The 13,681-nt window shown below is 42.3% G+C and overlaps 1 pseudogene; it reads left to right on the top strand.

The window, feature by feature from the left end:
* Positions 1-226: 226 nt before the first annotated feature.
* On the top strand, positions 227-13,301 carry LOC129843017 (alpha-ketoglutarate-dependent dioxygenase alkB homolog 7, mitochondrial-like; annotated as a pseudogene).
* The last annotated feature ends 380 nt before the right edge of the window (positions 13,302-13,681 follow it).

Raw genomic sequence — 13,681 nt, 5'->3', positions numbered from 1 at the left:
CAGAATCTTGTTGTAATTTCAGTGAAAAGGTTAATAGCTTGTTATTTTAGTCCTATGCAGGCTTTTTTTATTTAATGAAGTGTGACGACAATACAACTCCCACAATGCAGTGCGTTTTCAAAATGTCGCTCTTCTTCGTGACCTGACTTCTGTGCCACCAGACAACAAAGCATAGCTTAATTTAGCAAATCTGACAGTCTACATAAATCATTTTATTTAATGAAGCATGTGACTGCTGATTACAGTTGCCAGACGTATTCATAAACGGTCTCTGTACACTCCCACATCATGTCTAAGTTCGACAGCGAGTTGCCCCCGGAGCTGCTACGAACAGCGGCCTGCAGTTCAGAGATGACCAACTAGTCTGCGGTTTGACCGGGGAGTTGGTCCAGAGGCTTCGCGGTCAGGTGGAGGTGAGGACGGAATTCATAAGTGAGGAAGAGGAGGGAGCTCTCATGAAAGAACTCGAGCCTGGGCTGAGGAAGAAACGATATGAATTCGACCACTGGGACGATGTAAGTTGTAAATAGACCTTGCTTGTTGACTACAAAGAAGTGCCCAACTCACACTCACGTTAACGTTAGTTAGATAATTATCTTCTTGTCAATATGGGGGCGCTGTTTCACCATTGGAAAAATAGTGCCCAAATTAAACTGCCTCGTACTCAATTCTTGCTCGTACAATATGCATATTATTATTACTATTGGATAGAAAACACTCTCTAGTTTCTAAAACCGTTTGAATTATTTCTCTGAGTGAAACAGAACTCTTTCTGCAGCACATTTCCTGTCAGGGAGTGAGATTTCAGAAATCGAGGTCCCTGTTCTAAGGTCAGTTTATAAGTCCCCATGTAAGCCATCGGGCTACATGCACTGCGTACGCCTTCCTCTAGATGTCAGTAAGCGGTGAGAATTTGAATGGAGTCGATTGCGCAATCTGGGGCCTTATATAAGACCGTGGAACGCTTGTACCGTCCTTTTCAACGGTGCGCCTGGCGCAAGAAGACATCACAATGACGTCCTGCAAACGCTTTCATTTTAGTAGTTCTATATGTCCGGTCATGTTTTTATTCGTTATAGGTGTTAAAGACATCATAAGGTAGTTAATTTAAACCGACTTATAGCAGTTTATAGCAATTTATTGCGATTTTCCTGGATTTCAATGTGACGCGCGTTCACGAGTTGAACTCCTCTCCAGTGGGTGGCTAACGTTAGCGGCTAATTCGACAGGACAAGAGGACATCTTTCAGCCAAAAGACGATTGTTTTGAAGAAAGGACATGAGAAAATGCATGAGACGCCATTTCTTGCAGTGTAGCCTTGCGTTATCGCAGCCTGTATTGCGCAGTAACGTTAATTTTTAAAATGTAGTTCAGCGATTGCATTAAGAACTAATTTGTCTTTCAATTGCTGTCCAACCTGTATCTTTTTAGTCAAGTTTATGAATAGTTTTTGATAAGAATAGGTGCCGTTCCAAGATGGCGCCGGACAGATTGCTTGAGATTTTGGACACTATTCTCAATGTATAAGCACGATTTGTGCCGCTAAATATGCACATTTTCGAACAAACTCTATATGAATTGTGTAATATGATATTACAGGACTGTCATCTGAAGAATTCTGAGAAGGTTAGTGAAAAAATTAATATATTTTGGTGGTTTATACGTTATAGCTAATTTTGCCTTGAATCAATGCTGGTGTGATGTTTGCTATTGTGGTAAGCTACTATAACGCTATATTGTGTTTTCGCTGTAAAACACTTAGAAAATCTGAAATATTGTCTTGATTCACAAGATCTGTGTCTTTCATCTGCTTCACGCTGTGTATTTTTCAGAAATGTTTTATGATGAGTAATTAGCTAATACACGATGGTCTCTGTAGTTATTCTAGTCGTTTTAGTGAGAGTTGTGATGGGGGCTGCAATAGTAAACTTTTTCTAACAAAACCTATGCTATACAATAAATATGTTATCAGACTGTCATCTGATGAGGTTGTTTCTTGGTTAGTGGCTATTTATATCTTTATTTGGTCGAATTTGGGATAGCTGCTGATGGAGTAAAAAAAATGGTGGAGTATGGAAGTGGTGTCTTTTGCTAACGTGGTTAGCTAATAGATTTACATATTGTGTCTTCCCTGTAAAACATTTAAAAAATCAGAAATGATGGCTTTATTCACAAGATGTGTATCTTTCATTTGGTGTCTTGGACTTGTGATTTCATGAACATTTTATTATATGATATCCCTGTGGCTTTAGGCTAGGCTATGCTAGTCAGCTTTTGTGATGGGGGTGCTCCCGGATCCGGGTTTGGTAGGCGTTAGAGGATAAAGCTGCTGCACGTCCTCAGCTCCAGCCGACACTCAGAGGGGCTGCTACAGTATGTACGGAGGAGCTCTTTTGATTAATTCCCCTATTGGCATCATGCAAATGCTTTGTAGTCTTATATTTCACCGATAAACATGCAGAGAAAAAAACAGCGGCAGCAATAACATAAATATCCATATTATACTAGATGCTGTAAAGTCTCATATTTGAATTGTTAGGCTATTAATTATCGTCATTATACATTACAAGTTGAATAGATCTTAATTTAGATTGAACAGTCAGTTCCCGGTTTCCCAATAGCAATGCAATTTAGGCTTATGAGTGTTTTAACGATACATCGGCCGAAGATGTAACATACTGTAACGAAACAGCAGGGAGCAGGTCTCGAACCCTCGACCTTCTAGCCCGAGGTCCGGCGCGCTATCGACTGTGCCGCAAAAGCATGCTCGTGCGGCAGAGTCGATTTCCGCGCTTATAAACCCAGGGTCGTTACACTACTCCCTCCTTTCAAAGAGCACGTCCTCGCGCTAGCTTGCGTCTTACAGGAACGCACTCACCGGCCAAGCACACTCACTGTCGTGGATGCAAGGTCCGATCACTTCTGACACCAATGTAATGAAACAGCAGGGAGCAGGTCTCGAACCCTCGACCTTCTAGCCCAAAGTCCAGTGCGCTATCGACTGTGCCACAAAAGCATGCTCGTGCGGCAGGGTCGATTTCCGCGCTTATAAACCCAGGGTCGTTACAATACGTTTCCCAAAACACCATGCAGAAGGAACGTTTGCCAAGTGCATCGTTGGATCGTTTGTTGATACTGATATGTTTGAGATAAAAATGCTAGCGGTGATCTCGAATCAGCTTGCTCTATTCAATTATCACCTTTACTTTAGAATTATTCCACAATACTGATTAGCTTCAGATAAATATTGTAATGACCTTAGGTTTATAAGCGCGGAAATTGACCCTGCCGCACGAGCATGCTTTTGCGGCACAGTCGATAGCGCGCTGGACTTCGGGCTAGAAGGTCGAGGGTTCGAGACCGGCTCCCTGCCTGTTTCATTACAATATTATCACCTAGGCCTATATGCCAAATATTGATGCTGCTTATTCTAATACTTACCCAATATTTATGCACTAAATCACAGATTTGGCAAATCATTGTTACACATCATGAAATACACTGAACAAAAATATAAACCCAACATGTAAAGTATTGGTCCCATGTTTCACAAACACTGACACAGGAAACAACCACCCACCAATCCCAAACACAAAACAAGCCACCTATATATGATTCTCAATCAGGGACAACGATTGACAGCTGCCTCTGATTGAGAACCATATTAGGCTGAACACAGAAACAGACAAACTAGAGACACAACATAGAATGCCCACCCAGCTCACGTCCTGACCAACACTAAAACAAGCACAACACATAAGAACTCTGGTCAGGACGTGACATTGAGGCAAAAATAACAGACAGTGTAGCCTACAATTAGCCAAATAGAACTCAATTTACTGAAAATAAAATAGATTTCAACATGAATAAAATATTTATGCCTATGTCAGTGGTGGTCGGTGCTGTTTTATGAGGGAGATTGATTATTTTTATGATGAGCATCGCCTTATTTCTATTACAACATATTAGATGACTGTCATTCATATTCCATTCACCCAGCTCAAAATAACATTCATAGGTTTAGGCTACTACATGATTTTCCCTATACTAATGATGAGGTTGCTACAATCTATTCTCTGAATGAAAGTTGAAAACGTAGGTGCACAGCTCAAGAGAAATGTCAGTAGTCAAGGTGACAGACAGTGACACATTCAATTCTGCCTTGCACACTCTTGCCTGCATCTAGCTGATCTAGGGTGTAATCATTAGTTCAACAGTTGCAAATAAATGTTTATTTCAAATCAAATTTTATTTGTCACATACACATGGTTAGCAGATGTTAATGCGAGTGTAGCGAAATGCTTGTGCTTCTAGTTCCGACAATGCAGTAATAACCAACGAGTAATCTAACCTAACAATTTCACAACAACTACCGTATACACACAAGTGTAAAGGGAGGAAGAATATGTACATAAAAATATATGAATGAGTGATGGTACAGAACGGCATAGGCAAGATGCAGTAGATGGTATAGAGTACAGTATATACATATGAGATGAGTAATGTAGGGTATATAAACATAAAGTGGCGTAGTTTAAAGTGGCTAGTGATACATGTATTACATAAAGATGGCAAGATGCAGTAGATGATATAGAGTACAGTATATACATATACATATGAGATGAGTAATGTAGGGTAGGTAAACATTATATTAAGTGGCATTGTTTAAAGTGGCTAGTGATACATTTTTACATAATTTCCATCAAATCCCATTATTAAAGTGGCTGGAGTTGAGTCAGTATGTTGGCAGCGGCCACTAAATATTAGTGGTGGCTGTTTAACAGTCTGATGGCCTTGAGATAGAAGCTGTTTTTCAGTCTTCCGGTCCCTGCTTTGATGCACCTGTGCTGACCTTGGCTTCTGGATGATAGCGGGGTGAACAGGCAGTGGCTCGGGGGGTTGTTGTCCTTGATGATCTTTATGGCCTTCCTGTGACATCGTGTGGTGTAGGTGTCCTGGAGGGTAGGTAGTTTGCCCCTGGTGATGCGTTGTGCAGACCTCACTACCCTCTGGAGAGCCTTACGGTTGTGGCCGGAGCAGTTGGCGTACCAGGCGGTGATACAGCCCGACAGGATGCTCTCGATTGTGCATCTGTAGTGGTTTGTGAGTGCTTTTGGAGACAAGCCAAATTTCTTCAGCCTCCTGAGGTTGAAGAGAAGCTGCTGCGCCTTCTTCACAACGCTGTTTGTGTGGGTGGACAAATTCAGTTTGTCCGTGATGTGTACACCGAGGAACTTAAAACTTTCCACCTTCTCCACTACTGTCCCGTCGATGTGGATAGTGGGGTGCTCCCTCTGCTGTTTCCTGAAGTTCACAATCATCTCCTTTGTTTTGTTGACGTTGAGTGTGAGGTTATTATCCTGAAACCACACTCCGAGGGCCCTCACCTCCTCCCTGTAGGCCGTCTCGTCGTTGTTGGTAATCAAGCCTACCACTGTAGTGTCGTCCTCAAACTTGATGATTGAGTTAGAGGCGTGCATGGCCACTCAGTCGTGGGTGAACAGGGAGTACAGGAGAGGGCTCAGAACGCACCCTTGTGGGGCCCCAGTGGTGAGGATCAGTGGGGTGGAGATGTTGTTACCTACCCTCACCACCTGGGGGCGGCCCGTCAGGAAGTCCAGGACCCAGTTGAACAGGGCGGGGTCGAGACCCACGGTCTCGAGCTTGATGACGAGTTAGGAGGGTACTATGGTGTTAAATGCTGAGCTGTGGTCGATGAACAGCATTCTCACATAGGTATTCCTCTTGTCCAGATGGGTTAGGGCAGTGTGCAGTGTGGTTGCGATTGCGTCGTCTGTGGACCTATTGGGTCGGTAAGCAAATTGGAGTGGGTCTAGGGTGTCAGGTAGGGTGGAGGTGATATGGTCCTTGACTAGTCTCTCAAAGCACTTCATGATGACGGAAGTGAGTGCTACGGGGCGGTAGTCGTTTAGCTCAGTTACCTTAGCTTTCTTGGGAACAGGAACAATAGTGGCCCTCTTGAAGCATGTGGGAACAGCAGACTGGGATAAGGATTGATTGAATATGTCCTTAAACACACCAGCCAGCTGGTCTGCGCATGCTCTGAGGACGCGGCTGGGAATGCCGTCTGGGCCTGCAGCCTTGCGAGCGTTAACACGTTTAAATGTTTTACTCATCTCGGCTGCAGTGAAGGAGAGCCCGCAGGTTTTGGTAGCGGGCCGTGTCAGTGGCACTGTATTGTCCTCAAAGCGAGCAAAACATTATTTAGTCTGTCTGGGAGCAAGACATCCTGGTCCGCGACAGGGCTGGTTTTCTTTTTGTAATCCGTGATTGACTGTAGACCCTGCCACATACCTCTTGTGTCTGAGCTGTTGAATTGCGACTCTACTTTGTCTCTATACTGGCACTTAGCTTGTTTGATTGCCTTGCAGAGGGAATAGCTACACTGTTTGTATTCGGTCATGTTTTCGGTCACCTTGCCCTGGTTAAAAGCAGTGGTTCGCGCTTTCAGTTTCACGCGAATGCTGCCATCAATCCACGGTTTCTGGTTTGGGAATGTTTTAATCATTACTGTGGGTACGACATCGTCAATGCACTTTCTAATGAACTCGCTCACCGAATCAGCGTATTCGTCAATGTTGTTGTTGGACGCAATGCGGAACATATCCCAATCCACGTTATCGAAGCAGTCTTGAATCGTGGAATCAGATTGGTCGGACCAGCGTTGAAAAGACCAGAGCGCGGGAGCTTGTTGTTTTAGTTTCTGTTTGTAGGCTGGAAGCAACAAAATTGAGTCGTGGTCAGCTTTTCCAAAAGGAGGGTGGGGGAGGGCCTTATATGCGTCGCGGAAGTTAGTATAACAATGATCCAAGGCTTTACCAGCCTTGGTTGCACAATCGATATGCTGATAGAATTTAGGGAGTTTTGTTTTCAGATTAGCCTTGTTAAAATCCCCAGCTACGATGAATGCAGCCTCAGGGTGTGTGGTTTCCAGTTTACATAGAGTCAGATAAAGTTCGTTCAGGGCCATCGATGTGTCTGCTTGGGGGGGAATATATACGGCTGTGATTGTAATCGAAGAGAATTCCCTTGGTAGATAATGCGGTCGACATTTGATTGTGAGGAATTCTAAATCAGGTGAACAGAATGACTTGAGTTCCTGTATGTTGTTATGATCACACCACGTCTCGTTAATCATAAGGCATACACCACCGCCCCTCTTCTTACCAGAAAGATGTTTGTTTCTGTCGGCGCGATGTGTGAAGAAACCAGCTGGCTGCACCGACTCCGTTAGTGTCTCTCGAGTGAGCCATGTTTCTGTGAAGCAAAGAATGTTACAGTCTCTGATGTCTCTCTGGAATGTTACCCTTGCTCGGATTTCATCAACCTTGTTGTCAAGAGACTGGACATTGGCGAGTAGTTTGCTAGGGAGTGGAGCGCGATATGCCCTTCTCCGAAGCCTGACCAGAAGACCGCTTCGTTTGACCCTTTTACGGCGTCGTTGTTTAGGGTCGCCGGCTGGGATCAGATCCATTGTACTGGGTGGAAGGCAAAACACAGGATACGCTTCGGGAGAGACATATTCCTGGTTGTAATGATGGTGAGTTGACGTTGCTCTTATATTCAGTACTTCCACCCTACTGTATGTAATGAAACCTAAGATTACCTTGGGTACCAATGTAAGAAATAACACATAAAATAACAAAATACTGCATAGTTTCCTAGGAACGCGAAGCGAGGCGGCCATCTCTGTCGGCGCCGGAGGTTTTTGGACAAATTCAGGTATGTTCATCCCCGTTCCTTTTGCTCCCATTTAAGAAAAGTGTTTTAATGAATACACCCCTGATCACGGTTCACTTTGATCGCAGCCACATACAAACAGCGTGATCACTTTGCTTTTGTATAATTCCTTCTCACTTCTACACCTTCCCCTCCTCTCACCTTTTCCCTTGTGGACTTCAGTGCACAAATCAGCTGTCTGACCAGGCAAAAGAACTTAAGCCAAACCTTCATATCATAACTGCTAACCGCTACACTCAGCCTACATCATTTTCACCATATTAGCTAACGTCATAGTCAACATAGCTACGAGAACTAACGCGTTAGTAAAGCCATTACAATCATACAGTGTTGAATAGACATAGCCAGCTATCTAACATAGCATCCCTCTCTGTCTGAGCTGGGTGTTTTGAGAATGCTAAACTAATGTATTTATTCAAAACTGTTCAACTGTTGCTTTCTCTCTCTTTGAGCCAACTACTCACCACATTTTATGCACTGCGGTGATAGCTAGCTGGAGTTTATGCTTTCAGTACAAGATTAATTCTCTGATCCTTTGATTGGGTGGACAACATGTCAGTGCATGCTGCAAGTGCTCTGATAGGTTGGAGGATGTCCTCTGGAAGTTGTCATAATTACTGTGTAAGTCTAAGGACGGGGGTGAGAACCATGAGCCTCCTCGGTTTATATTGAAGTCAATGTACCCAGAGGAGGACGGAAACTAGCTGTACTCTGGCTACACCATGGTGCTACACTACAGAGTGTTGTTGAGGCTACTGTAGACCTTCATTGTAAAGCAGTGGGTTTTAATCAATTATTTGGTGACGTGGGTATATTTAGTATAGGTTTATCTAAAAAGGATCACTTTTTTAATGTTTCACTATTTGTATTTTTATGAAATTCACTGAGCAGGATGGTCCTCCTCTGAGAAGCCTCCACTGGCCTTTGTAGCCTATATCCTACTGTAGCCTATTAATGCAGTCATCTCGGGTTTTATTTGAAGCATATTTTTATCCTTTGCTTGTTTGAAACAACTGCAAAGAAATTGGCAACTTTGTATTTGTAGTCAACTTGGTTCCGAAGTAATCGGCGTTCACAGCGAGACGGATAAACAGCTTGATTCTATGTTTGATGCTGAGAGGGCGAAAAATCTTCCAACGACGCACTTAGCTGATCTACGAGTGGTCTGAGGCAGCCGGAAAATGACGCGCGTTTTCAATTGCAACTTTAGTGACGATGGTTTTGGGGAACAGCTCTGAAATGTAATGATGCTCCCACAAACGTTCTAGCGATGAACTTTGCCTTAAAATGCTTTTGGGAAACCAAGCCCAAAACAGTGTTTGTTGGCAATCAGGGATAAAAATTGGAAAATAAAATCACTCTCTGATTATGTAAAATCCTTGAAATCAATGTAAATTATCCAAATAATTTCACTCCTGGAACCCAGTCCCCCTCCACAATCCCACCCCTGTTGACAATGATCACTCCCTTGAGGCCCCTACCAACATTTAATTACATTGTTTCATTCATTCTTTTAACATTGTGCTCACCAGGCGATTCATGGTTACCGGGAGACAGAGCGTGCTCAGTGGGGAGAGGTGTGTGAGGGGGTGATGGATCGCCTCCAAGCTGTGGCTTTCTCTGAGGGCAGCCCTCTCCTAGGCCCTGTGCATGTCCTGGACCTGGACAAGGCTGGATACATCAAACCACACATCGACAGTGTCAAGGTAGGTAGACGGCTCTCATATTAACCTGAGATGAAAGGCAAGATACATTTGGAACATGGTGTTCTGTGTGCATGATTATTGATTGGGCACAATGTGAATACTTTTTTGGCAAAAGTGATATTTCTTTTACAATGCTGTGCATTCTCCCCCCCCCCCCCCCCACCCCTGTTTTTTAAAAATCTTTCATCCTGCCTTTCTCTTTCACTGTCTCCCTGACCCTTTCTTTCCCTTCCTCTCCTCTGTCAGTTCTGTGGCAGCACTATAGCAGGGCTGAGTTTGTTGTCAGACAGTGTGATGCGCTTGGTGAGGGAGGATGAACCCGCTGAATGGCTGAACTTGTATCTGCCCCGTCGCTCTGTCTACATACTCAGGTAAGGACCCAATAAGACCTGCCATAGCAACATTCTGTCTTTCATTGTTTACAAACAACCACCTGCGCATACACTGTAATCAGAGTCTACCTGGTAGGCCTACGGTAGGTTTTTACGATTCTAAACGATTCTATGGATTTATTTGACATGGGAAAGAGCAACTGAGTAAATACCCTAATGAGAGTCTGCACTAAACAAACCCACAGTATCTCCTGTGGAGAACAAGAACATGAAGTGGTTTACTTAATTGTTCTATGTTACCTCCATGTTGGTACACTGACTGAACGCCTCCTATGGCCTATAACTATCCTTATGAGGGCCCAGAGGTTCGCCAGGTCAGATGACCTGGGGTCTTATGCTTCAACTATCAAACATCTCAGAGTGGGAGTGCTAATCTAGGATCCGGTCCTCCCCTGTCCGTGTTAGGGTTAATTCCACAAATTCAATTCTACAGTATTTCAATTCCCTCTCCCTCTATATTCCATTAATTTCATATCAAATTCCAGGTAAGTCTTTGACTTGAGATCATTAAATTCCCCATGGCCATGTCACTGTTCAGGTAGCCTGGTAGTTTAAATGATTTACAGTTGAAGTCGGAAGTTAACATACACTTAGGTTGGAATCAATATAACATATGACCACTCCACAAATTTCTTGTTAACAAACTATAGTTTTGGCAAGTAGGTTAGGACATCAACTTTGTGTATGACACAAATAATTTTCCCAACAATTGTTTACAGACAGATTATTTCACTGTATCACAATTCCAGTGGATCAAAAGTTTACATACACTAAGTTGACTGTGCCTTTAAACAGCTTAGAAAATTGCAGAACATGATGTCATGGCTTTAGAAGCTTCTGATTGGTCAATTGACATCATTTGAGTTAATTTGAGGTGTACCTGTGGATGCATTTCAAGGCCTACCTTCAAACTCAGTGCCCTTTGCTTGACATCATGGGAAAATCTAAAGAAATCAGCCAAGACCTCAACAACAAAAAAAATTGACCTCCACAAGTCTGGTTCATCCTTGGGCGCAGTTTCCAAACGCCTGAAGGTGCCATGTTCATCTGTACAAACAATAGTACGTAAGTATAAACACCATGGGACCACACAGACGTGTTCTGTCTCCTAGAGATGAACGTACTTTGGTGCGAAAAGTGCAAATCAATCCCAGAACAACAGCAAAGGACCATGTGAAGATGCTGGAGGAAACAGATACAAAAGTATCTATATCCATAGTGAAACAAGGCCTATATTGACATAACCTGAAAGCCGCTCAGCAAGGAAGAAGCCACTGCTCCAAAATCTCCATAAAAAAGCCAGACTAAGGTTTGCAACTGCACATAGGGGCAAAGATTGTACTCGTTGGAGAAATGTCCTCTGTTCTGATGATACAAAAGTAGAACTGTTTGGCCATAATGACCATCGTTATGTTTGGAGGAAAAAGGGGGAGGCTTGCAAGCCGATGAACACTATCCCAACCGTGAAGCACGGGGTTGGCAGCATCATGTTGTGGGGGTGCTTTGCTGCAGGAGGGACTGGTACACTTCACAAAATAGATGGAATCATGAGGTAGGAAATGTGTCGATTATATGTGGACATATATTATGTGGATATATTGAAGCAACATCTCAAGACATCAGTCAGGAAGTTAAAGCTTGGTCACAAATGGGTCTTCCAAATGGACAATGACCCCAAGCATACATCCAAAGTTGTGGCAAAACGGCTTAAGGACAACAAAGTCAAGGTATTGGAGTGGCCATCTGACTCAGTTACACCAGCTCTGTCAGGAGGAATGGGCCAAAATTCACCCAACTTATTGTGGGAAGCTTGATGAAGGCTATCTGAAACGTTTGACCCAAGTTCAACAATTTAAAGGCAATGCTACCAAATACTAATTGAGTGTATGTAAACTTCTGACCCATTGGGAATGTGATGAAAGAAATAAAAGCCCAAATAAATCACTCTCTACTATTATTCTGACGTTTCACATTCTTAAAATAAAGTGGTGTTCCTAACTGACCTAAGACAGGGAATTTTTACTAGGATTAAATGTCAGGAATAGTGAAAAACTGAGTTTAAACGTATTTGGCTAAGGTGTATGTAAACTTTCGACTTCAACAGTATAGAAAAAAAGCTGTCAATTCTTGTAATACTAAGTACATTAATTCCATTAACTGGGAATTGTACAAATATTGAATTTCAATTAAATTCCAAAGATTACTTTTTTTCACAAATCCAACAGTCTAATTGCAATTTAATTCCATAACTTGAATGTTGTTGACATTCAAATTGAATTCAACATACAGTAAGTTATCCACTTCATGAGTGAATTCATTGGAATTTCAAATTAAATTGGAATTGACCAACACTCGTCCATATATTCATTATGATCTTAAAGGCTAAACTGGTCCATGTATTCTTGTGATCTTAAAGGCTAAACTGATCCTAAATCGGCACTCATACTCTGAAACACTTGGTACAACTCCTGGCATTTCACACATTGTGCTTGTGTGATGAATGACTGATGACATTGTTTTCATGCATCCTTCCAGGGACCAGGCCAGATATAAGTTCACCCATGAGATCCTTAAAGATGATGAGTCTATTTTCTCTGGACAGAGAGTGCCCCGCCATCGCCGCATCTCTGTCATCTGCCGGAACCTTCCTGTTTGAAGCATGAGTGCCAAGAGGGACACAACTGTGACAGTCTCACTGGCAGTAGCCAGAGCTCGGTATCTGAGACTTCAAGAACATCACTGTGTTAAAATTTGATGTACACGCTTTCTCACTGTGCGAGAGACTATGTTGGGAAAGATGATTTAGATGTTCCCCTTATCAGTTTTCATTGGAGCACTTTTTTCTAAATAAACTACCTGTACAAGATTTGATTGTGAATTAAATGTTGGGAAGGCATTCGGATACGATGCATTTCAAAGGGTCATAATGCATTACAAGACTTGTCATAAGTATCTGTGAACTTCTTATGCTAATTAACATTATATAATGAATCTGAGTTATTAGCCTTTTCAAAAATGCCACATAGAAAGGCAAGTTGATATGATGTAGGATAACCAGTTGAATTGTCTGCATTTTCTGTCCAAGATCTGTACTAGGTAATTACCAATTGCTTTGAATTCTTAGAGGTAAATGGATACTTCAAATAGTTATAGCCCTATATTTGACGTCGCTCATGGGCGTTCTAGAAGGCTACAATGCGGTGCCTGGGAAATAACTGGTGATATTTTTTTAGAAAACTTGTTTCAGGGGAAAATCCTGTTACTGATGGGATATCTATAATCTGTAACTCCTTGTCCATCCATCCAAATGGTTAAATGTGTGGATATCTGTATAGAAACCGTCTGAAACTCTTCTCCAAACCGGCACCTATAACCAGAGGACTCATGCCCATGTCCTGTTTAAATTTGTTTTAAATCTGATTAAATGAATGACTAAACTTCATTTTTAAACCCACATTTTATCATCATTGTTTAAAAAAAAGATCTGTCAGTGTTATTTATTATTTTATTAGCATCTCCATTAGCTACTGCTCTTACTGGGGTCCACAAAAACATGATGTAATACATCACAAGGATAGAACTACAATACATACATTTCAAATAATACTCTCTTTCATACATTTATGCCTTCATAATCATGTGATTCATACTGAAATCATGTGCAATACACAAAGAAAGAAAATAACAAGGAGGTTCCCCTGACGTGAATAAAGCTACATTGTTTCTACAGTTACTGTCACGTTCTGACCATAGTTCTTGTGTGTTTTGCTTGTTTTAGTGTTGGTCAGGACGTGAGCTGGGTGGGCATTCTAAGTTGTGTCT

This window comes from Salvelinus fontinalis, unplaced genomic scaffold (genome assembly GCF_029448725.1).
Source record: "Salvelinus fontinalis isolate EN_2023a unplaced genomic scaffold, ASM2944872v1 scaffold_0088, whole genome shotgun sequence".
Taxonomy (NCBI): Eukaryota; Metazoa; Chordata; class Actinopteri; order Salmoniformes; family Salmonidae; genus Salvelinus; species Salvelinus fontinalis.
The sequence above is the reverse complement of the archived record's forward strand: the minus strand, read 5'-3'. Positions and strand labels throughout refer to the sequence as shown.